Source organism: Pygocentrus nattereri, chromosome 11 (genome assembly GCF_015220715.1).
Source record: "Pygocentrus nattereri isolate fPygNat1 chromosome 11, fPygNat1.pri, whole genome shotgun sequence".
Classification (NCBI taxonomy): Eukaryota; Metazoa; Chordata; class Actinopteri; order Characiformes; family Serrasalmidae; genus Pygocentrus; species Pygocentrus nattereri.
In genome coordinates, this window is record NC_051221.1 from 33704736 (window position 1) to 33729079 (window position 24344).

The window sequence follows — 24344 nt, forward strand, 5'->3', positions numbered from 1 at the left end:
CAGATATCTCCAAGGCACTCGAGCCTGTCTTGGCATTTCTCTCCACCTCTCGTCTCAGCCTTGGGTCACATGGGTCACAGGCAGGCCTACCACAAAACATGTAATCTCTGGAAAACACGCACACATGCGTGTCTGCTGCCTTCGGGCAGCAAGGATGTTGTTGCGGGTGTGTCGATCATGATGAATAGATTAATAGAAATGGTCGAAAATTGCTTGGAATAAGATCTTGTTACATTAATGTACATTTAAAGGGATTTTTTTCTTCTTCTATAAAGCAGCCATTTACTTACAGCAGCAGTAGCCTTTCTCTGTCTATCAATCAACAACTTTCACATTTTGACTGGACTGTTAGATGTCCTCCATCATTGCTCAACCATGTACCAGCAGGGCCTTTAATTTGTCATTCTGGCCCAAAATGGCCACAGCAGCACTTGCCCCAGTCTGATGCCATATTGAAATGTGTCCTACCCCAGATGCCCATGCTTTCTTTCTTTTGGTAGAGCCCAGGATGTTGCACAGGAACCAATTAGGCTGAAGGTTGTGCACTGAACATAGCGTAGAGGTTCGATTGTGAATGCCTTGGCCACTGATGTGGCATCGTGGTGTTTGTGTCTCACTGTGCTTTTGGCAGCTGTTGCAAGGGCAGTGTGAGATGATCAGCATGAAAACCTCCCAAACCTGCTCACAGACACTTAAAGCAGGAAGACCTCCCAGAGTACACAGACACACGCTAATCCAAACAGCCACGGGCAGAAAGGTAAGAGAGACGTGGCTTGGGATTCAAGTATTTGTTTGTTAGGTCATTTCAATGGAACGCAGAATAATTGTTGAAGGCTTAATGGTTAAAGTGGCTTGTGTGCAGCACCACTGTTGATTCATTGTTAACATTAAGTGCTTTCAAGAGGAAATTGATCAACCAGTGGTTTACCAACAAAGAGGAAACGGAAGCAAAACGAAAGAAGCAGAAGCAAGCAGGGCTTAATGAAAGTTTGTCTATTGTATTCAAAATTGGCCTTAGGTTACTATAACAGATCTAAGCGCAGGGAAATGGCATTGACCATTGTTCGCAAAATACACAAAATATATGACAGTGAATCAGGAGTAAGGAATGATTTCTATTGTTGCCTAAATAGAGGCGCAAACACAATGAGATTGATTTGTTGTTTAAAGCTATACTGTGATTCAGCATGCAGTCCTGCTCTTGCGCTGCCATGTTTTATCTCTGTGTTGCGGAAATACGCCTGTTTTACACAGAACTCCAGTTTGAGCAGCCTTGTCCGCGTTAGGATTTATACTCAGTCGTAAACGTAGCGTCTGCTATATCAGTCTCGCTCCCCAGAATGCCAGCTTGGTCCATGAATCGGATCTTTACCTGGGCGTCTCCGGCGAGCTGCCAGCTGCAGATGGACTTCCCAGAATTTGTAAGTCATTTTGGGATTACACTACATCCGTCATATCCGAGATTCCAAGCTGCAGCCAGGATCTCTCAGCTGGCACCTGCTGCCGGACTAATACACCCAAAGCCTTCCGGCAAAAAAGCTTTCAGCCTTGTAGGGCTTTTAACTTTAACAGAAATCATTTTGGCTGGAATGAAAATCGCCTTTCCACATGTCGCCGCTCCAGAGCAGACCGTCTTTGACGTTTCCGCACATGTTTTTGAAATCACATCACTAGCACTACTTTGGAGGGGCTATCGAGGTGTGCTGTGCATAGCTGTGACGTCCAGCACCGTGACGTGCCTCAGTCCACAGCTGTCTGCTGCCCGGTCAGTTTCCCCTGACACAATAAGCTGCTTGTTCAGGGGGAATTGACCCATATCTCAGCATCTCTGTGGTGTGCTGCACTGAAATGGCTTGTTCAGACGAACGATTAGTCCGCATTGTGACCATCGTAACTGCACTGCTGTTCTTAAATTGTCCTCTGTGGGAAAGCTGTTCATTCCAGTCTAAGTGATTTTCTGATTTGCTCTGCGTGCACGCGTGCGCGTGTGTGTGTGTGTGTTTGAGAACTGAGCATAATGCATTACATGTGTGACATTAAAAATGAATGCATAGCTCTTGGCTCTCGTTCGCATTATTACATTTAACAGGAGAACATTGTTTTACACGATCACAATGCATGACATGGCAAGACTGAGTCAACATTAACAGAACTGCTATTTCTGTCCTTTAAAATCATATCCATCTATCTATCCAGCCAAAAGTGTTCGCTTGTTTGTCTTCAAACACATATGAACATCAGTGATCAGTGACATCCCATTCTTAATCCATAGGGTTTAATATGATGTCAGCCCACCCTTTCCAGCTATAATAGCTTCAACTCTTCTGGGAAGGCTTTCCACAAGGTTTAGAAGTGTGTTTTTATGGCAATTTTTGACCATTCTTCCAGAAGCGCATTTGTGAGGTCGCACACTGATGTTGGACCAGAAGGCCTGGCTCGCTGTCTCCGCTCTAATTCATCCCAGAGGTGTTCTGGACTGTGCAGGCCAGTCAAGTTCTTCCACACCAAACTCACTCATCCATGTCTTTATGGACTTTGCTTTGTGCACTGGTCCACAGTCATGTTGGAACCATCCCCAAACTGTTCCCACAAAGTTGAGAGCAAGAAATTGTCCAAAATCACTTGGTCTGCTGAAGCATTAGGAGTTCCTTTCACTGGAACTTAGGGGCTGAGCCCACCTCCTGAAAAACAACCCCACACCATTATCCCTCCTCCACCAAACTTTACACTTTACACAAGTACCGTTTTCCATTGGATTGCCAGATGGGGAAGCGTGATTCGTCATTCCAGAGAACACGCTCCACTGCTCTAGAGTCCAGTGACGGTGCTTTACACCATTTAACGCTTTGCTCTTGGTGATGTAAGGCTTGGATGCAGCTGCTCGGCCATGGAAACCCATTCCATGATGCTCTTTATGCTGTTCTTGAGCTAAACTTCATGTGGCCTTCTGATTGGAGGTCTGTAGTGATTGACTCTGCAGAAAGTTGCTGACCTCTGCGCACTATGTGCCTCAGCATCTGCTGACACTGTGCTGTCATTTTACGTGGCCTACCACTTCATGGCTGAGTTACTGTCATTCCCAGTCGCATCCACGTTGTTATAACACCACTGACAGTTGACTGTGGAATATTTAGTAGTGAGGAAATTTCACAACTGCACTTGTTGCACAAGTGCCGTCCTATCACGGTACCATGCTGGAACTCACTGAGCTCCTGAGAGCGACCCATTCTTTCGCAAATGTCTGTAGAAGCAGTCTGCATGCCTAGGTGCTTGGTTTTATACACATGTGGCCATGGATGTGATTGGAACACCTGAATTCAATGATTTGGATGGGTGAGTGAATACTTTTGGAAATATGGTGTATTATCAACCTTTGATATTTTCTGATGAGTATTATGTGACTAATCGCTGGTTTTTCACACTGTCTGATTGTACAGTTTGTCAAATTACTTTTTTTTCTTCTTGTTTTTGAAAATTGTGCATTCCTCTCTCTAACCAAGCCTTCTGGAAATGTTTAGTGTTCTTTGATATTTTGTTATCTGGAGGCAGTTATCCACAGCTGATTTTGTAGTAATGCATACAAATAAAGAGGCTGTCTTTATGTGCAGCATCATGTTTGCAAAATATTTTGTCCATACTGTGCAGTGTATATGTGTGCTCTTGTTGTGATTTCCCTTATTCTGAAACTACCAGGCTGTAATTAGTTTTAGCTGTCTAGGGGGCTGCAGGAATATACAGCTTTTAATAAGGCCTGGACAATAGGTCTTTCTCAAGGCCTTAATAAAGAAGTGTGAATCCATGTAGACAGCAGGTCTTAACATGTGAGTGGGGACAAGACTCTCATTATAGCGCAGCAAGATACAGTTCATCTGAGCTTCCTCTTCAGATAATTTCAGAATCACTTGCTTTTGCCCAGAGCTATGCTAAAGGCTGCACCATACATATTGCTCAGAATAATGTCCTTTGCAGTACTGATCTCGCAAGAGGGTGCAACATGAAAATGACCAGTCACAAGATTCTGTGAGCATCCTGATCAATCACAGATGTTCTTTGGATGTATGAGCAGATGAAGGCATTTGAATAATCTAATGAACATAAATAATTTTCATCACAACTTGCATAGCCCCTTAATCACATCACATCAAGGATTTACCTATGTGTTGTCAGTGTTTTGAAAGATATATTACAGTATGTTGGAAGGTTTATCACAATATACATACTTTCCATTGATAATAAGCTTAATTTGGCAACAGTTTATTTGGTTTAATTTTGACTTGTTTGGTTCAATTATCAAATTATTTACTGCAAAAACTTAGAATATTGACATTTGCATTACGCTTTTCCCCCAGTACCATTCAGACGCACTTCTGATAGCTCTCAGCAGTAGGCACATCGGCTGCTTTATCTGACTGCATCAGGTTCACCAGGGCTCAGTATCTGTCCTGATTTGCCCCCATGTGATTCTGTAGCTGTTTTTGATCATTTTGATCATTTGTTTCTCTGCTTCTCCTTCATTGTCTCTTTTCAGGCGGGATCCAGAGCCAGGATCTTCAAAGCCCCTTTCTGACCAGAGTGCTCGCTAATCAGAGCAGAGCACTGGACTCCGATCCAATGCAAATCGACAGATTGCCCCCTCCCCACTCTGCCCCTCCTAATTTCAAAGTCCTACATGACTAGATTTAAATATCGCATAGCTTTCACCACCACCACCATTAGGTTTTCGCTTGGTCACCTGACTCTCTCTTCTGGACAGAGAGAGCGAGAGGAGGTGTGTATATGTATATATGTATGTGTGTGTGTGTGTGTGTGTGTGTGTGTGTGTGTGTGTGTGTGTGTGTGTGTGTGTGTGAGAGTGAGACAGAGACAGAGATAGAGATAGAGGAAGAAGAAATCTGGACAGAAGACGAACACTCAGGTGTTGAGGTGTGATTCGTTTGTATAGCCTGAGGAGCATTCCTCCCCCAGCACCGTGTCACTGTCTCCGTCTGGGTGTCTCTCTCTGGCCCACAGGCTTTATTTTCAACGCCCTGGCTCATATTTTGTGCTCTGGCTGCACTTCTGTTCGTGTCAATGCCTTAGAGGTGCACAGCCCTCTCTCATCCCCTTGCTCCCTCACTTGCGCACACATTTGTATGGTTGCATTTATAGGGTAAATGTCCAGGCCAGAGTTTCAGGACTAACACATTTTTTAACCTCCCTGAGCACAGGCTGTCGTGTGCCTCACACATGGCCAGCAGGGTCCCTCGTCTGATTTCTTGCAGGCTTGTCTGTCTGCTGGATTTCTCTGATTTCCATCCGCAGAGGGATCTAGTTTGCGATTTGAGGAAAGGCCTGACTAGATTGAAAATCAAAAGGGTCCGGAATGAAAAAACCCTGCCATCATCTCTTTAGGGCTGCTATTGTTGTCTGAAAATATGGTCCCCCCCTCCCCCCTCCTCCACTCTCCCTTTTGTTTGTTTTCTCGTCTCCTGGTTTGTATCTGGCCGGCGATTGATAAGGCTGAATCCCTGACAATCCAAGAAGCGATGTGTGTGTGTTTGGGAGGGCTGCAGCGGGTGTACTTGTTTATCTAGCTTGCCTTTTCCAGATGGCGCGCAGCAGAAAGAATCCACTTCCTGACACGCTCTCTTTCTCTCCCTCCTCATTATCGCCCGGCCGTGGGCTCTCGTAGGAATCTGGGCGAGTTTTCAGGGCCAGAACATACACACACTTGCTGCAGGAGGCAGGAGGTGTGGCTCACTAGCAGGAGAGAGATGGCGAGGGAACAGGATCTGTGGATGAAAGAGAGCGTGTGCATAAGTGTTATTTTTTATCCCCCCCCAGTTCAATTGAGTGCAGGCATCCGCTTATGCTAATGGTATGTTATGGAGGTTAGGGCATGGGTTGTTAGTCACATACCTAAATATGCTGATGCAAACTCAAAAGCTAGCACTTATTTGAAGTAAGATCAATTCATTTGTGTACTGTAGTTATTAGAGCTATAATGAGCCACTCTGCTCGTAGGTGCATGCTGTTCCCCACACAGCTCAAGCAGCCGTTTGAAATAGTAACTCCTGCTTTATAATCATACCTTTGTTTTACCACCCAGACAGAAAAACAAACAGAAATCCCTGCAGGAAACGCTGTTCATCATAGCTTTACCGGGTGTGTGTCTTATCAGCTGTTTGGCTGTACCTGCTTGAATCCTAAAGGCTGTTTTCTTGCTCATTCATTGCCATGCATTGACAAGTCTGACCTAAAGTCCTCAGAGTCACCACGTAGCTTGGCTGCTGTGATCGACTTTCTTTTCGTTTTGCTGCTCCTCTGGCTTTGAATTGATAGACGGTCAATTTGAGCGCGTGAGGATAATGGCACTGTGTCAGTGGCCACCGATCCAGCCGTTATCTACTGTTTCCACTGCTAGCTAACAACCCAGAGAGGCCCTCACTCCAATTATCGGCCTCTTCACTTTAATGATGTGTTTACATTGGCTAGAGGTGTGTTTGGTGCATAAACATACCTTTATGCCCATCACTGTCTCTAACAGGCAAGCTGTCAGTGTTGGTGGTCCTGCTGGTGGATAGGGGCTTATTTCAGACAGCATGATAAACATCTTAATGTAGTTTTACCTAGACAGGATTGTCAAGGCGTTCTCAGTTTATTAGTTATGGAGACACAAGTGTTATGTTTACAGTATCACGGATATGGTGAGAACTTCATTAGAGAACTCTATAAGACTGATTATGTTGTAGAATTCTTTTGGAATCTCTTTAAGAACTCAAGGTAGAAGGCCTTTTAAGCAAAGATTTATCACATAAAAGGGGTTGATATGCCAGGTAATAATAAATAAAACATGAAGTTTTTTGTTTGACCAAAAGAAGCTCTTCACACATTCTCTTTGAAAGGAGTCTAAGGAAACAGGAGATTGCACTGCTTGTTTCACTCAGCTTTCTGTTCACATGGTGGTGGGTGGAGTGTCTGGACTACAGCCGTGTTGGTGAGGAACCACAGGAATTTTTTTCTTCTGAGTTAGCACTTTTGCTCTCAGACATCGTCTGAGATTCAGTTGAGCTGATTTAAGTTAGTTGTTTTGAATAGATCTGATAATAGCATCAAATATCACCAGTGCCAGAGCTTCTGTAGACATGTCCTACAGCTTTTTTTGATGATTCCTTCTAAGGGGTCACAAGTAGGAGTGCAAAATCTCTTTCCAGCAACAGATGGCATGTTGAATGTTCATTTCATTGACCCAAAATGTCTTCACAGTTTGGCATCACTTTGAATCGTGGATTTTCATAGTTTACAGTGTTACAGTGTTTATTAATATTATTATTAATATAAAATATTAAATAATATTAAAAAAAACATTTTGTTACCTATTTTTGGAAGATGGCAAATTGTGTGGAGGACATACTGGGTCTAGGTCTGTTTCCAAAATGTTGTAGAGCCATATTATGTTGAACCAGAATACACAAATGCCTTGCAGCGTTGTAAAGAAGAGAGAGCCAAAAGTAAGAGAAAGAGAGTGAACCTGCTGGTGCCAAAGCAGAAGAATCCAGGGTGAATAGGAATTGATTGTGTCCACAACAAAGTACTTGCTACACTGGTCAACAGCTTATGGGGTAAGACAGTGAGGTGCAGCTGTGATCTATCGCAGCTCATCTGGTAAATAATGTTACTCCCATAAGCTATGACTTTTGCTGACGCCTTGTGACATGATGCCACGTGAAGCAACACCACCAACTCGAACAACAAAAAACGGAGAGGTATATACAGGGCAGTGTAAGTTAAAAAAAAAAGTACCGAAAGAACTTTATTTTATTTTATTTATTTAGCACTATTTTACCATTTCATGTGTAACATATAAAACCTTATAAGACACATGTAAGTTCATTGGTTATTTAAATAGCAGATAAAGTAATATTTGTAGTGTACATGTATGGACATCTGGTTCCCTAGTACTGAACAATGATAGTGAACAGTTTTGACTTGGTAAATTTCTCTAGAAAGGTGCATTTCACACTGAGCCACTCTGAATGATTTTGTTTACGTCTAAACGATTGATTGATTGATGTTGCAAAACTATTGGAGTTCCCCTTCAAATAGCTGTTTTCACAGTTTATTTATCATCACCAAGCATGCCTAATTCATTATCTAAGAATTACTTACTTGGAGGTCAAATTGGGGACAAGATCTTGTGGATCTCCTCTTTAAGTTTGATGATTTTTTTTCCATTAACTGACTTGAATAAATAAACATTAGTCTAGGACAGCTTGCATGCCACCAGTCAGTAAACAAACAGGTGCTTGATGTAGTTAAGTTAGTGTTAAATACGCTTTTGGAATGCAAAGGCAGTGTTTGAAAAGTTTGCTGAATTAGTTTTGACCAGCATGGTTTTGGTAAGCAAAACGCTTAATTATTCCTGGTATCATACACCTCCAGAGAAAGAAAAGATGCCCCTCAGGAACTCAGGAGTGTGTATGAATGTGTGCACGTGTGTGTGTGTGTGTGTGTGTGTGTGTGTGTGTGTGTGTGTGTGTTTCAGTCCTTGTGTGAGAAACTGACCTGGTCATGAATCTCTCATCTCGGCTTCCTGTAATTAACCACAGGGGATTACCTATTCCTCTCTCCCTCTCTCTCCCTCTCTCTCCCTCTCTCTCGCTCTCTCACTCTCTCCCTCTCTCACTCTCTCTCTCTTGCTCGTGCTCTTTCTCAGTCATGCTTGACTGCTGCTCATTCTCACATTTCCACAGAGCAGAGATTCAGAGGTGAGCAGCCTTGGGGCTGGGGACAGTTCTCAGTCTGAACCCAGATTAAATAACCTTTTTGCTCCTGCCTTCAATAATGGGCACACAAATTAGCATCATAGCCATATGTAACATAACAGCACATTAAATCGCTTACTTGCTCTCAAAGTTTCCTCTCATATACTTTTTCTTTCTCCTTTTGTGCAGTCCTGCCCTTCTCTGCCATAAATATTCAAACTCCGATATACCCACTGACTTTTCATTCAACAGACACACTGGGCCTAGAGCAGTATGATCCCTGTTTTCCCCACTGCACTTCTGCCTGTACTCCACTCTCAACCTTTCACACATGACTTCCCTCACTCCTTTCTTCTTCTCAGATATAAGCCAGTGAGGATGTGTCCTCTGGAGCCCTGTACTGCCTTGTGTTTGACTGCAGACTGTATTATGGCTTCCTGACAGAATGTGATCTGAATGGAATAAGTCCTTCTACTCTATGACTTTATAACAGGTTACACTAGAGCCCTCGTCTGACTTTGACAGTGCTGTGCCTCTGAGGTGTCTGGGCAACATTTAATTGTCACAGTTTTAACTGTAGGACTCTGGGAAGGCTTGAGGTGGGCCAGAATTATCTTTTCTGTTTAAATTGTTTCATCTAGTCTCAAGAGGTAATGTAATTGCTCTAAATAGCCTCCAAATGAAGTTTTGCCCTAATTTTCTTTGTGGTGAGCATGCAGCTGGAGGTTCAATAAGTAATTGTGAAACAGCATTGGGCCAAATATCAAACCCTGAGGAACACCATAATAGATGTTATTCATACAGTACCTTTTGCATTGGTAGTGAAAGGTAATGGCTTGGGGTTTTGGAAGAGTGGTGTTAAGCTTTTGGTGGTTACAGCCACAGTTTGCTCCTCTAATGGCCCTTGAACATTTCAGTCTTTTTTCCTGCTACTCTAAAGCACTTAACATTACTGGAATTGAAGCACGCATTTAACAGAGTGTGTCCAGTAAAACAGCTGGATGCATAATACAGTTTTTGATTAGTACATATCTGTCATACAGTGAGCTCATTTACTCAACAATTAAGGAGTGACTTTGGGAAAGGTTTAACTTTGTGATTCCAGCCTTGTTCTTACTTTTTGGCATTTATTGATGTACTTAAAACTTGTATAGGACCTTCGGGAGTGACGTGTATTGACTGTTGTCTCTGCTCCCTACAGCGTTCCCTCCAGCCACTCACTCTGGCTTTAGTTCAGGTAAGATGATGGGGTTCCATCCTTCAACATCTGTTGCTTATGTTAAGTAGGCTCACGTCCTTCCTCTAAACGTCATGCTTCTTGAATGTTTTCCTCTCTTAGGATAGAGTCTTAGAAGCGCTCTCTCTCTCTCTCTCTCTCTCTCTCTCTCTCTCTCTCTCTCTCTCTCTCTCTCTCTCTCTCTCTCTCTCTCTCTGTCTCTCTCTCTGTCTCTCTCTCTCTCTCTCTCTCTCTCTCTCTCTCTGTCTCTCTCTCTGTCTCTCTCTCTCTCTGTCTCTCTCTCTCTCTCTCTCTCTCTCTCTCTCTCTCTCTCTCTCTCTCTCTCTCTCTGTCTCTCTCTCTCTCTGTCTCTCTCTGTCTCTGTCTCTCTCTCTCTCTCTCTCTCTCTCTCTCTCTCTCTCTCTCTCTCTCTCTCTCTGTGTGTGTGTGTGTGTCAAATGAGGCTCTTCTCATTAAATCTTTCCAGAAGAATAGGAAATCAATGGTGCATACTGGTGTGAAAAGAACTTTTTTTTTTTTGTCTTAATTCAATTTATCTCTCCTTATCTGTTTGCACATCTTTCTCTCATTGCCCTTCCTTCTTTTTCTCCCTCTGTCTCTCTCACTTTTGTCTTCCTCATACTCATGTCCTCCTGCGGATTGCAAATGTCTCACCAAAGGAGGACAAACAAAGGTAAGATCAGTTGCTTTCAGAAGTAATCTGCTTCTCATTGGTGAGAGAGCGTGAGCTAGGCTGGCCGTCTGCATTTCTTTTGGTATCCGTCTGGATTGTTTAGTGTCCACCTCATGATGGGCTTCTGCAAAGCTTTATTTGGCCTGACACACATCTCCACTGCTCGGGCTCTGTGGAGAGAACAATTTGAAAAGTTTTTTGCTCTCTGGCAACCATTTAAAGACAAAGTGAAAGGCCACATCTCTTCATCTTTTCCTTGTCTTTCTACATCATCCTCTCCCTCTCCTCTTGGTATAAGCCCTTTAGCCGGCAGTGCTTGATTTGATTAGGTCAGCCAGGCTGGGATGGAGCATAGCATGTCATGGAGAAGTTTGGCTATCTCCAGTCTGGCCGGAAGAGCTGCATTCAGACTTTCTCCTGAGCAGCTGTAATTATTCTTCTTGGTTGTCTTGCGTCCCACAGCCTCCCTCACACTTACCAACATGCGTGCGCACACACACACACTTGCGCGCGCACACACACACACACACACACACACACACACACACACACACACACACTCATACTCACTCAGTATTTTTTACTCTCCCACCATGGCTCATTATGGCCTCTTTTCACCTGTAGACAAGGTTACACACACACACACACACACACACACACACACACACACACACACACACACACACACACACACACACACACAGATAGGCACGTACACACAAACACAGCATAATTTGGTGTGCTGGCCATCTTTCAGGCTGTTGTGCTGCTATCTGCAGCCGAACAGCTTTGCAAACGCCACTCGGTCGAGCCTAGGAAACAATGCCTTCTCTTATTTATTTATTATCTCCTCAAACGGGCCATTTTTCCCCCCACTCGCACAGTTGCTTGTGTAAAGGAGGACAGGAGGCAGGGCTGGAGAGGGACTCTGTGTTTCAGGCTGTCCTGCACGTTCAGGCACAGCTCATTTCTAGAATAATGGATGTGCTAGCTGCAGCTGCCTGGCAATGGCTATCACTGGACTTATCTACAACGTACGTGCACACACACACACAGCCCCCAACACACACACACACACACACACACACATCTAAGGGCTTGAGTAGCCTGTGATGAATGGCTGTGAGAGTCGCTGTCCACGATCAATAAGCCACTAGCACCCAGATGAGCGAGATGGGCCTAAATGCCCCTCCTTCTTTACTCCATTCTCCTCCCATCTCTTCCATTTCTTCTGTGTTAGGGACCTGGACCTGTCCCCTCTTTGGCTAAAGTGGGTTTTGTGTTGCTGCTTTGATACATAATAATACATTGCGATTCAAAAATGTGACTATACCAGCAGTATTATGTTAATTATGCATCAAATGTAGTTACATTGCTTGAACACCAATCAGTTTAACTAGGACTGGCCCAAATAATTTGAATATTCGAGTACCTATTTGTTTTTATTTCTTTTTCTTGTTTAGTATTCGGAAGCCTTATCTTTTGTTACCTTTTTAGACCACACCAGAATTCTAGGTTTGGATGCTTACTTAATGATGGGCTTTACAACACAGTGTCTTACCTGGGCAATGTTAGCTAAAGGCTGAAGACAGGGATGCTTCCCAGGGAAATAGATAAATATGGAAAGCAACATGTAAAAAAGAGAAATAGACATTAATTTGTTTGGTTATTGTTTTGACTGTTGAATGACAATGAAGTGAAGAAGCTGAGCAGTCACTCATTTGCCCCATGTAGAGCTGAGAGATTTCTAACTGATTGGCTTAGTTGATTCCTATACTATATTATGCCTTACAATGTGAGTCTGTAAATCCCTGCTGTCAGAACAAACAAATCTCCAAACATATCTCCAAAATAATAACTTTTCAGGACAAGGAAAAACATAAAAACATACCTTACTATTAATCGTAATTCCAAGTCATTTTGGGTCATTTCTTTTGTTCCATTTATCATGAAATTTACACACAATATAAAGGGCATCTTGCACTTTAAGATTATGACAAAAACTCAACCAACAAAAATGGAGATACAAGGTTTAGTTCAGACAGCAGTGAAATTAAATATACAGATTAAGTATAAAGCACGGAAATAACTAATAAGTCGTCAGTCCTGAGCAAGATTTATGTTTGCCTCTTGGTTATTTCACTTGTGTTGGAATTAATCTTGGACCCCTAAATTATCCATTATGTAAACCAGATAGACTGCCTATGAAAACAGATTTATGTCTAGAACGTATTTCCATATTATCGCTGCTCTCTGGGTAAGCAGAAATCCAATCAGACTCATCTGTCTGCTTATCTGATATAGTGTAACAGCACATCTGTCTCAGGCTCTTTGAGAAGTTCATTGGAAAAAGGGATGTTTAAATGTGTACATACACTCTCAGAAAAAAGGTACAACACTGTCACTGGGGCAGTACCCCTCTTGTCACTGTGGTGGTACCCTCAGGGGTACATCCCAGTACCTTTAGTCAGGGAACATAACTGTACCAGAATCCATTGAAATTATATTGTCTAAACTGTACTCCACACACCCCGTCTTGTCTCCAGGCTTTTTATTTTATTGTTCTGATTTAAAACGTTCAGTTGTGAAAAGGTATAAAAATGCACTTTTCCACTTGGAAAAACTCATGTGTTACACCATCGGACCTTAAAAACACTGTTGTACTATTGAGGGTGCACTTACACTGTTTGTACCTTGATGAATGAATCATGTACCTACATGGTACCTTTTATTAGTAACAGTGTATGAGTGTAACATGGTCAAAACTGGCTGTATTTTTATTTTCTTTTTCTCACAAACTACCATTTTGAGAGAGAATCCATTAATAGGAATAAACTTGCCAGTGACCTTTTATTGTTAGTATTATGAAATAAATCAATAATAAGTGCTTACCGAAGTGAATTCCATTATGAATGTGCACTTGCTTGTTCACAAATTGTGGCAGTGCAAATACTCAAAGCCTCTGTATTACTGACGAGATGTTAGGAAAGATATGGTTAACACACATCATCACATTCAACATCATGTGTGACACTTCTTGCTCTAGTGTCTCTGGTAGGTTCTGGAATGACAGATCGTTATATTTTTCCTTCAGTCATATTAAGTTTAAGAAATCATGAGTATCAAATTGTGAACCCAGTATTACAAAAAGAATCAAATCATGAGCTTAGTGTATCACCCGTAGGATGGAATACATGCGGTAGCTCATGGTACACATACACATGCACTTTTTTCCCACTGCATTATGCTGTGCAGGATCCCTCTGTGTGGTACTAGTGGCCGTTTCTATGTCATGTCTTATATAGAGATGAAGAAACCAAATCAAACACTTATTGGCATTTTCCCTGCTGTAACATACCTTTACAATTAACAAGCTTCTCTTCAGTCGAAGGGGTTTTGTTAGAGCAGTTTGCTTGGTGAGCAGGATTTGGTGAGGTGCATGCATTTACAGCAACTCATAACACGCACGCACACACGCACGCACGCACGCACGCATGCTTGTGTAAGTAGTGTATAGTGCACAGAATAAGCCTCTCTTTGCACTGATGGAAGAGTCAGACTGAAACTGGAGACTGGCTGAAAGCATCTCTTGCACTGGATAAGAGGGAGATGATGCTAGAGTTACAATCAGAAGCCAGCTGGTACACACACGCACACACACACACACAAACACTTTTTGTCTCTCATGCTTGTGTGCGGGTGTGCATTCACATATCCACACATCCAGACCAGGGCAATCCATCAGCAACCATTCATGGGTCTTCAAAAGAAATTTCCCTGTTTCTTTGCATTCTAATCAGATGTTTTATTCTATTCCTGGGGTGTGAATATTTTAATGAACTGACTAATTAAGCCTTCTGGACCATCATAACTACAAAAAGTTGAGTATGGGAGTTTTTTGGATAAAGGTAAATAAATGAAAAACATAAATAATGTAACATATGATGTAATGTGGCAATAAATAAATGATAGTACAATTAAATATGAATATTTATTTATTTCAGTGACACTACAGGCAACATGAAATACAACTTGAAATTTGAACGGTCACTTTTACCATCAAAATACAGTTAAGTGACTGGCTGTGTGTTCTGGAAAATCTTGCTTTCTGTAGGCCCTGTTTGGTTCTTCACTTTGTGTAGTCATCATTTATTGCAAGAGCTACATTTCTGCAACACAATGAGATTTTTTTATAATAAAATATTGGACCATTTGCTGAAGAAAATAATGTTGGGGTTTTAATTGGAACCTGTAACCAGGCTGTAGTGATGACCAAGGTAAGTTAGCTTTGTATGTCTTTGTTTAAACAACAATTATGTATGAATGTGGTCAACTTGAACTTTAGTTAATTGCTTACAAGTTGCAAACATGTTTCCTGTTGTAACATGCTTTGCCAAAAAAGATATTTATATGTGAACTAATGCAAGGAAATGCAGAACTGTGATGTGATCTCTGTTTCTCTGACACTGTGATGTTCTATATGGTTCAGACTGACTTGTTACCCATTTGTCCTGAAAAAACAGACTGGATCATCTGGATTATTTTTACATTTAATTTTGTTAATAATAATAATAATACATTTTATTTGTAACACTTTACATTTTAAGCAAATCTCAATGTTCTATGCAGTAGAATCATTTGTATAAAATCAAAGAACTACTTTAAAAACATCTTTACATGCTTATTCATTTTTAAATTTATTTACTTTATTTAATTTTGTTAATATGTTCATTGATTCAAAGATGTACTTTTTCACATTTAATTATTTATATACACTTTTAATTTGAATATTTATTTAGCAACGCATTGCACCTATATTTATTTCTTTGTTTATGTAATTTGTTTTTCTGGAATAAAACCCTCCGTTGGTGTGCATTTTGTTTTTATTTGCAATTCTGTAGGGACAGTGAAGGAGAATACACTGACAATAAAACAAATCCACCCCCCAAGCCCAATTACCCACACCTTTCACTGACCATTCTGTAGCTGCCCCAGCCCTTCACTTGTCCTGTCTGGAGTGGACTCTAAGCTGTCTGTTTGTCTGTTGATTGTATGGCCGCCAGCCACTGCACCTGTTGCCGTCAGCATGTTGTGTTTGAGCATGATGCTGCTCCGGTCACCTCTGCCATTGATGGGTGTGTGTGTGGGTGTGTGGGTGTGTGTGTGTGTGTGTGTGTGTGTGTGTGTGTGTGTGTGTGTGTGTGTGTGTGGGTGTGTGTGTGTGTGTGTGTGAGAGAGAGAGAGAGAGAGAGAGAGAGAGGTTCTGCCTTCTCCAGACTGTCAGACTAACTGCCCTCATGGTCTAATGAAGTCAGGGTCAGGTGTGTGTATGTGTGTGTGCACTCTAATGAAGGCAGGGTCAGATGCAGTGTGCAGCTAATTGGTAGAGTTTGCCTGCGGCTACTTTGGCTCAGTGTGATTGAAGATTCCAGCTCTCTTTTCCTTTCCAACAGAGAGTATATACACACACACACACACACACACACACACACACACCCCTGCTAATGTGGGCATGCAACATGTCAACAAATGCCATCATATACCTTAAACAGAAGAGCCCAATCACTCACTCTCTCATACACACCGTATCCCCTTTATACAGTTTCTTGTTCTGCTGCCTGAACTCCATCACAAAATTGGCATTATAGTATTCTAGAGACCTACGTAATTACATTGTGTGATTGAGAATCAACAGGTATTGCAAAAGGCTGTAGTTCTGTCTCTCAAATATTGTCCTGCTGCTTACAGACTATTGCCTATTATATCCCTCTTTTTGTTCTTCTCTACTTGACTTTGCTCTGTTTCCAGATGTTAATGCAGATCACACCACAGCTTGACCTGAGCCAACCAAAGTCCTGATAGCAGTCAGTCCATTTGGCAGCCATCGTGGCAAAGCCCTTTGAAGTTTATTTCCAGTTGTTCAAGACCAGGCTCTTATGTTTTTGAATAGAAAGAGGCCTGTAAACCTGAAACTGAGCACCCCTGTTAGGTTACAAAAATGTAATTGAAATCACACACAAAAATGTTTTTTCAGGTTGGTCGGGCCACTGCACATGGACATATCTCTACAGCAAAAGAGCTTTTTTTCCTGCTTGCACCTTTACCAGCAAATCAGTTGGCTCTTTTTAGGGTGGGATCTTGCCCATTTGAACTGTCCCATTCATTTTTAATCAGTGATCTGTCTCCTCTCTATTAACATGCCTCTGCCCTAAACCAAGGTGAGTAGAGAAACATAAACCCTATTTAGACCTGATCTTTTCATGGGACTTGGTTCTGGACTATTACAAGATTATAACCATTGCGTTTCAACCTGGTAATCAAATGTATCTTTGGTTAGTCAGAAATCTAAAATCTGATTACTGTATGGCACATAATATGCAAATCAACTCATGTATGACAACCAGTTGCCTGTGTTGATTGTTTTTCCTGTTCTATTCAAAAGATGTCCACTTTCTTGATGATGACAATTTCATGTGCTGTTATTCATTTCCTAACATTGACTTTTCCCTGATTTTTGGGAGAAGTTGCTTGTGTCTTCACAGTCATGGTCCGTGTGCTCTAAAACATGTATTGTAGTGAAACAGTGAATTATGGCAAGGCAGTGTAAATGAACCAATCTGGTGCTTTAACTAGCTCTGACTTCTGAAAGCTTGGTTTGGAGCTTTGAGTGTTGAATGTGGTTTTGAGACATGGATAGCATTTACATGGATGTATAATGTGGCTAAAATGTGTCTCTTCTGATCCTTGTGAAGGTCAAGGTATGGCCAAAGACTTAATCCTCACAGCAAAGACTTGGGTCTCACAGGAAATGATACACTCATTTGAGGCTGCAGGTCCTTTCTGTCATTGTTTGACACTGTAACCAGCTTCATAAATTATTAGAATTGCTGCTAGAATCATTTGACGAAAACAAACACAATATAATTGTGACCTTCATTTTGTGTACATAACTCTCGTGATCTTCAGATCTGAAAACTGCTTCAAAGGAATTTTTAACACTCTTCAGTGTGCTCTTCAGCTTTCAATTAACAATAATATTTTTTATTGAATAGTTACATTCCTATAGGGAGATGTTATTATAATCACAAAGGTAATTTGGTTAATATTTCGAGTTAATGAGTGCTGCCAATGTGACGCTGGTGAAGGGACCCTGCAATTAACACAGTTAATTAGTGTACACTGTGAAAATACTCTCAACTAAATAACTGTTTTGGGCCAAACTCAGTTATGTAAAGCTTCCATAAGATATTCCAGAAGCAGTGAGAATGGCTGGCTGAAACGGAGAGTGAAAGTACTTTCGTGAAAGGTGCCAACAAGGCTTATTTGGAACGACGCTGTAGAAGAACTGTTTGATTCCCAAAAGAATTTTGTGAAGAAACTTTAAATTTTAAAGAATGTCCACATAATGTGTAGATTTTTACCAGTTTACTAGAACAGGATATCTAAGCCAAGACCCATTTAGGAGCCTTTATTTTTAAGAGTGTGGGAGAGATGTTTTAAGTGTGTAGCTGCTGTTGTAAATTCTCTTGTGAAAGGTATTGAAATGCTAATTGTCCTGGAGTTTGCCCTCTCCAAGTGGCCAAACTTGCCAAGCAGTGGAAAAAATGCTTTCAAAGCTAAATTTGGCTGTGCTAGCAAATTCTCTGGCTCACTCTCTTCCTCCTCTACCTTCTCCATCCTTTTCATTCTCACTTCATTTATGTCCCTCCTTCTCAATCACTTCTGCTCTCCATCTTGATCCTCATTCTGCATTTTATTCCCTTTCTTTCACCTGCCCCCCTCTTTCTCTCTCACCTCCTCTCTGCAACCACACACACAAACACACTGATGATGGGAAGTTTGAGTAATTTTCTCAGTTCTGCTGGAGCTCAGCCAGGATAAAACCCCCCTCTAGCTTAGTTTCTGCAAGTCAGACGGAGGGAGAGAGAGAGAAGAGTGAGAGAGAGAGGTATAATGTGAAGGAAAGAGATCAGGTAAGAGAAAAGCGAGAGTGTGCAAAAGGAGACGTTTTATATAAGAGAGAGAGCAAGAGAAGAGGGAGAGAGTGTGAAAGAGAGGACTAAGGGACACCAGAAAAGGTGGTGAGTGAAAGAGAAGGGGGGTCATAGAAAAAAGGGAACTGCCATAATTAGCTGAGACTCTCTCTCTCTCTCTCTCTCTCTCTCTCTCTCTCTCTCTCTCTCTCTCTCTCTCTCTCTCTCTCTCTCTCTCTCTCGCTTGCTCGCTCTTGCCCCTCCACTCTCTCTCAGCTTGTTAAAGCTCTACTGCCTGCTATTGTTTCTCTGTCACATACACACTGAGCTCTCAAGGGAGGGAGGGGGTGCTTATCATAGAGAGAGACACGCACTGACTTCCCTCACCTGCTGCACACCTGAGTCTCTCTCTCTCTCTCTCCCTCTCCCTGTGGCCTAGAAATTAGGCAGCCACCGTAGTTTAACGGCTGCAGGCTCAGTACCCCCTCCTCATCAACAGCCTGCAGGCAGGCAGAGAATGTACAGTCACCAGTGTGTATCTGCCTTCTGTTGCTTTGTGTTTTTAGAATAAAGAAAATACCCCCCCTCCCAAATCTTCTTGAGCTCGGTCCAGATTGTGAGGAACTTGAGATCCAATTGGACATGCTTGTGGATGCTTCATTAGCTCAGTACAGTGATGCGGTTGCATGTGTCCTTCATGAGTTTCAGTGCAGAATGATAACTCCTCGGTAAGCTAACAGGAATGAATGAGATCATTAAAGTTGTTATTATAGAAGCCCTGAATTACGAGCCATCCTCTGTATGCGTGAATGGTCATAAAACATTTCTCTCTTTGTCCTCTCTCTCTGGGTCTCTTAGGTTTTTCCTGCCACCATAAAACTTGTTGCAACATGAATAACATGATTTGCTCTTTAATGGGCCAGAAACCAGCCATTAGGGGTGTACTTCTGGTGCCGGTCCCAAGCCCGGATAAATGGTGAGGGTTGTGTCAGGAAGGGCATCCGGCATAAAACTTGTGCCAAAACTATCATGTGGATCACAAATATGATTGCCATACCGGATCGGTCGAGCCCCGGGTTAACAATAACCGCCTCCGGTGCTGTTGACCAGCAGGGTGCCGGTGGAAATACTATTGGACTACTGTAGGCCGAAAGACCATCAGAAAGGAGAGGAAAGAAGGCAGGTTAGAAGGCAGCGAGAGAGAAGGAAATGCAGGATTGTGGAGGTTAGAGTAGGGACTCTGAACATAGGGACAGTGAGTGGTAAAGGCAGAGAGCTTGCAGACATGATGGAGAGAAGGAAGATAGATATTCTGTGTGTCCAGGTGACCAGATGGAAAGGAAGCAAGGCTAGGAACATTGGAGGTGGATTCAAAGTGTTCTATCATGGTGTAGAGAGGAAGAGAAATGGAGTAGGGATAATCCTAAAGGAACAACTTGTGAAAAGTGTTCTGGATGTAAAGAGAGTGTCAGACAGGATCATGAGCCTGAAGTTGGAGGTTGATGGTGTAATTTTGAATGTTATCAGTTCATGTGCACCACAGGTTGGTTGTCAGTTAGAGGAGAAAGAGGAATTTTGGAGTAAGATGGATGAAGTGGTAGATGGTGTCCCTAGAGAGGAGAGATTAGTGATTGGTGCAGGCTTCAATGGACATGTTGGTGAAGGGAACAGAGGGGATGAAGAGGTGCTGGGTACGTATGGTGTGAAAGCCAGAAATGCGGAAGGTCAGATGGTTGTAGATTTTGCAAAGAGAATGGAAATGGCTGTGGTGAACACGTATTTTCAGAAGAGGGAAGAACACAGGGTGACATACAAGAGTGGAGGGAGGTGCACACAGGTGGATTATATCCTTAGCAGGAGATGCCACCTAAAGGAGATTGGAGATTGTAAAGTGGTACCAGGGGAAAGTGTAGCAAGGCAGCATAGGGTGGTTGTCTGTAGAATGAGATTAGAAACAAAGAAGAGGAAGAGAGTGAAGACAGAGCCAAAGATTAGATGGTGGAAGCTGAAGGAGGAGGATGGTTGCAGGCAGTTTAGGGAAAAATTACAACAGGCCCTTGGGGGCAGTGAGGAGCTACCTAAGGAAACTACAGCTAAGGTGGTGAGAGAAACTGGCAAAAATGTGTTTGGTGTTTCGTCTGGTCAGAGGAAAGAAGACAAGGAAAGTTGGTGGTGGAATGAGGAAGTGCAGGAGAGTATTCAGAAGAAGGCAGCTAAGAAAAAGTGTGATAACCAGAGAGATGAAGTAAGTAGGCAGGAGTATGGTGAGGCTAGTCGCATAGCGAAAAGAATGGTGGCAAAGGCAAATGCTCAGGCCTATGATGAGCTGTATGAGAGGCTGGACAGTAAAGAAGGAGTAAAGGACTTGTATTGTTTGGCTAAACAGAGAGATAGAGCTGGAAAGGATCTACAGCAGGTTAGGCTGATAAAGGATAGAGAGGGAAATGTACTAGTGAGTGAACAGAGTGTTGAGTAGATGGAAGGAGTACTTTGAATAACTAATAAATGAGGAAAACGAGAGAGAGAGGAGGACAACGGGGGGAGAGATAGTGGATCAGGAAGTGCAGAGAATTAGTAAGGTGGAAGTGGGGGCAGCTTTAAAAAGGATGAAGAATGGAAAGGCAGTTGGTCCAGGTGACATACCTGTGGAGGTATGGAGATGTTTAGGAGAGAATGCAGTGGACTTTTTAACCAGGTTGTTTAACAGATTCCTGGAGAGTGAGAGAATGCCTGATGAGTGGAGAAGCAGTGTATTGGTCCCCGTTTTTAAGAATAAGGGTGATGTGCAGAGCTGCAGTAACTACAGAGGTATAAAGTTGATGAGCCACACCATGAAGGTATGGGAAAGAGTTGTTGAAGCAAGGCTAAGGCGAGAGGTTCGGATCAGTGAGCAGCAGTTTGGTTTCATGCCCAGAAAGAGTACCACAGTTGCAATTTTTGCATTGACAATGTTGGTAGAGAAGTACAGAGAAGGTCAGAAGGAGCTACATTGTGTCTTTGTGGATCTAGAGAAGGCATATGATAGGGTGCCAAGAGAGGAACCTGTGGTACTGTATGAGGAAGTCAGGTGTAGCTGAAAAGTATGGTTGGGTGGTGCATGACATGTATGAGGATAGTGAGACAGTGGTGAGGTGTGCAGTTGGAGTGACAAATGGTTTTAAGGTGAAGGTAGGGTTACATCAGGGATCAGCTTTGAGCCCCTTCTTGTTTGCAATGGTGATGGAAAGGTTGACAGATGAGGTCAGGCAGGAGGCTCCATGGACCATGATGCTTGCAGATTACATTGTAATCTGTGGTGAGAGTAAAGAGCCAGTGGAAGAGAATCTGGAGAGGTGGAGGTTTGCACTGGAGAGGAGACTTGTCTCTACTGAAGGTCAGTAGAGACAAGACGGAATACATGTGTGTGAATGAGAGGGAGGCAGGTGGAAAGGTGAAGATGTAAGGAGTAGAGGTCGTAAAGGTGGATGACTTCAAATATCTTGGGTCAACCATCCAGAGCAATGGACAGTGTAGAAAAGAGGTGAAGAAGAGGGTGCAGGCAGGATGGAGTGGGTGGAGACGGGTGTCAGGGCTGATGTGTGACAGAAGGATAGCAGCAAGAGTGAAAGGGAAGGTTTACAAGACAGTAGTGCGTCCTGCTATGATGTATGATTTGGAGACTGTGTCTCTGTCTAAAAGACAGGAGGCTGAGCTGGAGGTGGCGGAGAGGAAGATGCTGAGATTTTCGTTGGGAGTGACAAGGATGGACAAGATTAGAAATGAGCAGATCAGAGGGACAGTGAAGGTGGAGCAGTTTGGAGATAAAGCCAGAGAGGCCAGGTTGAGAAGGTTTGGACATGTGTTGAGGAGGAATAGTGAATATATTGGTCAAAGAACGTTGGAGATGGAGCTGCCGTGTAGAAGGAGAAGAGGTAGACCTCAGAGAAGGTTTATGGATGTAGTGAAGGTGGACATGGAGATGGTTGGTGTAAAAGTAGAGGAGGCAGTGGATAAGGCAAGATGGAGGCAGATGATCCACTGTGGCGACCCTTAAAGGGAGCAGCTGAAACAAGAAGAAGAAGAAGCTCATTAATGGGCCAGACTGGCGTTTTAAATTCTTAAATGAAACATTGTCTGCCTGTAAATAAATGAGAAAAAAATTGAATATAGATTGGCCAAAATCAAAATAAATCAATAAAAAAATCAATAACAAATGGGCTGCCTGATGACTGCTTGTTTGGAGCAAAAATTGCTTGATTCTGATCGTGTACTACCTTTGCCATTTGATGTCTGGACCAGATTAGGTAGCACTTTGCTACAAATGAAATTAAATTAAAATAAGTGAAGCAGAGTAAAGTAATAGGTTCATCTCACGAACAATTTGTATTTTCCACAATTCATAGGCATTTTGTTCTCACGGTGCTGCATGTGTTTAATGAGAGCTGTGAGCTTAATGAAGTATGATGAAGAGCCTTACTGGATCTGGATTGCTGCAGTCAGATTCCAATCTTTTATCCTTTCTACTGGATGCAGCAATTGCTACTGGCAAGCTTTCTTTTTCTATTCATTCATTCGTTCCCACTCTCTCCTTTTTCATTACTTTGTTTTGTTCTCTTGTTCTTTTGTTCTTTTGGTTCTGTCTTCTGTGTTTTCCTCTCTCTCTCGCGCTCTCTCTCACTCTCTCTCGCTCTCTCTCGCTCTCTCTCTTCGATCATCATATGTCAAATGTTAATTGTCAGATATGATCATGAAGTTTCTTACAATTCTTAGAAAATATTGGATTTGTCAGACTATTTTTTTTCATGTTCTTGATAGAAAATGTTTTATAAGTGATGTTACAACAAGTTATTGTCATTTTTTTGGACCATGTTATATTTTGTTTTTTTTTAATAGTGCTAATGTTTTGTGTTCAAATTTACCAGTTAAATCTATTTTGCTAGAAGTGAATAAACCCTGTCAGTTTATCAGGGCACTGCTAAATATTGCAGATCTATAAGTGGAATTATTCAAATCCAGATAAATGAGTAGCATCTCATGATTGCTTGGTATTATCAGGTAACCGGAGTTCTAATTTTAGAGTCTGTCTTTTTGAGTCTTAGGAGCCACAAGGCTGCCTTCTCTCCATGCTCTTACTTTCTAATCTCTGGTTTGTTTCTGTTGTCTGTTCTTGTGCTCTCTTTCTCTCTCCTCCACATCTTTCTCTCCTCTCACTCTCTCCACTAGGCCGTTAAGCTCCATGGTATTAATGTTGTCAGAATAGAAAAGGATGGGATGCGCCTGCCTCTCTCTACCAGGTGGTGCCTCAGCCCTTATTAAGCAGTGCAACCTGGAAGTGCGTTGGGTTTTAGGCAGCGAAAGATGTGCAATAGATTTGCCTCACCGATTTAAACCCCTCTTTCCCACCCTGTGTTCATTCTATTTTCTGCCGAGCATCACCTAGGCCTGCTCTCCCTCGAGCCCAGGCAGAGCAGTTTGTTGTAGTTGTCTTCCAAATCCACTTGGGGTCATAGCTGTCAATCACTCCACTCTGGGCTCAGTGGGGGTTGGGCCCCTCAGCTAATCACTATGTTGGGGGGAATGAAGTCAGCAGGAGAGAACGTGAACAACCTGAGCCTGATTTCTCTGCCCTGCACTGTGTTTTGGGTCGTGTGCGCGTCCATGCGCGTGTGTGTATTTGACAGGTGACAAGGCCCTCTACAGCAGAGCTCCCCCCTACTGTTAATCTAATTGGTAAATGA

General features: G+C 42.5%; 1 protein-coding gene across 5 annotated transcripts in view; it reads left to right on the forward strand.

Moving 5' to 3' along the window:
- The window catches only part of plxnb2b (plexin b2b), a 159048-nt gene that overhangs the window by 14237 nt on the left and 120467 nt on the right, over positions 1-24344 (forward strand). For 3 of the 5 annotated variants that reach the window (XM_037542845.1, XM_037542846.1, XM_037542847.1), the window contains exons 2-3: positions 9946-9981; positions 10641-10654. The exons of 1 other annotated variant lie outside the window; for it this stretch is intronic. The gene's annotated coding sequence lies outside the window, so the exon portion shown is untranslated. The remainder of the gene's footprint in view (positions 1-9945; positions 9982-10640; positions 10655-24344) is intronic. One more of the 5 variants, XM_017706747.2, reaches the window with a different exon arrangement.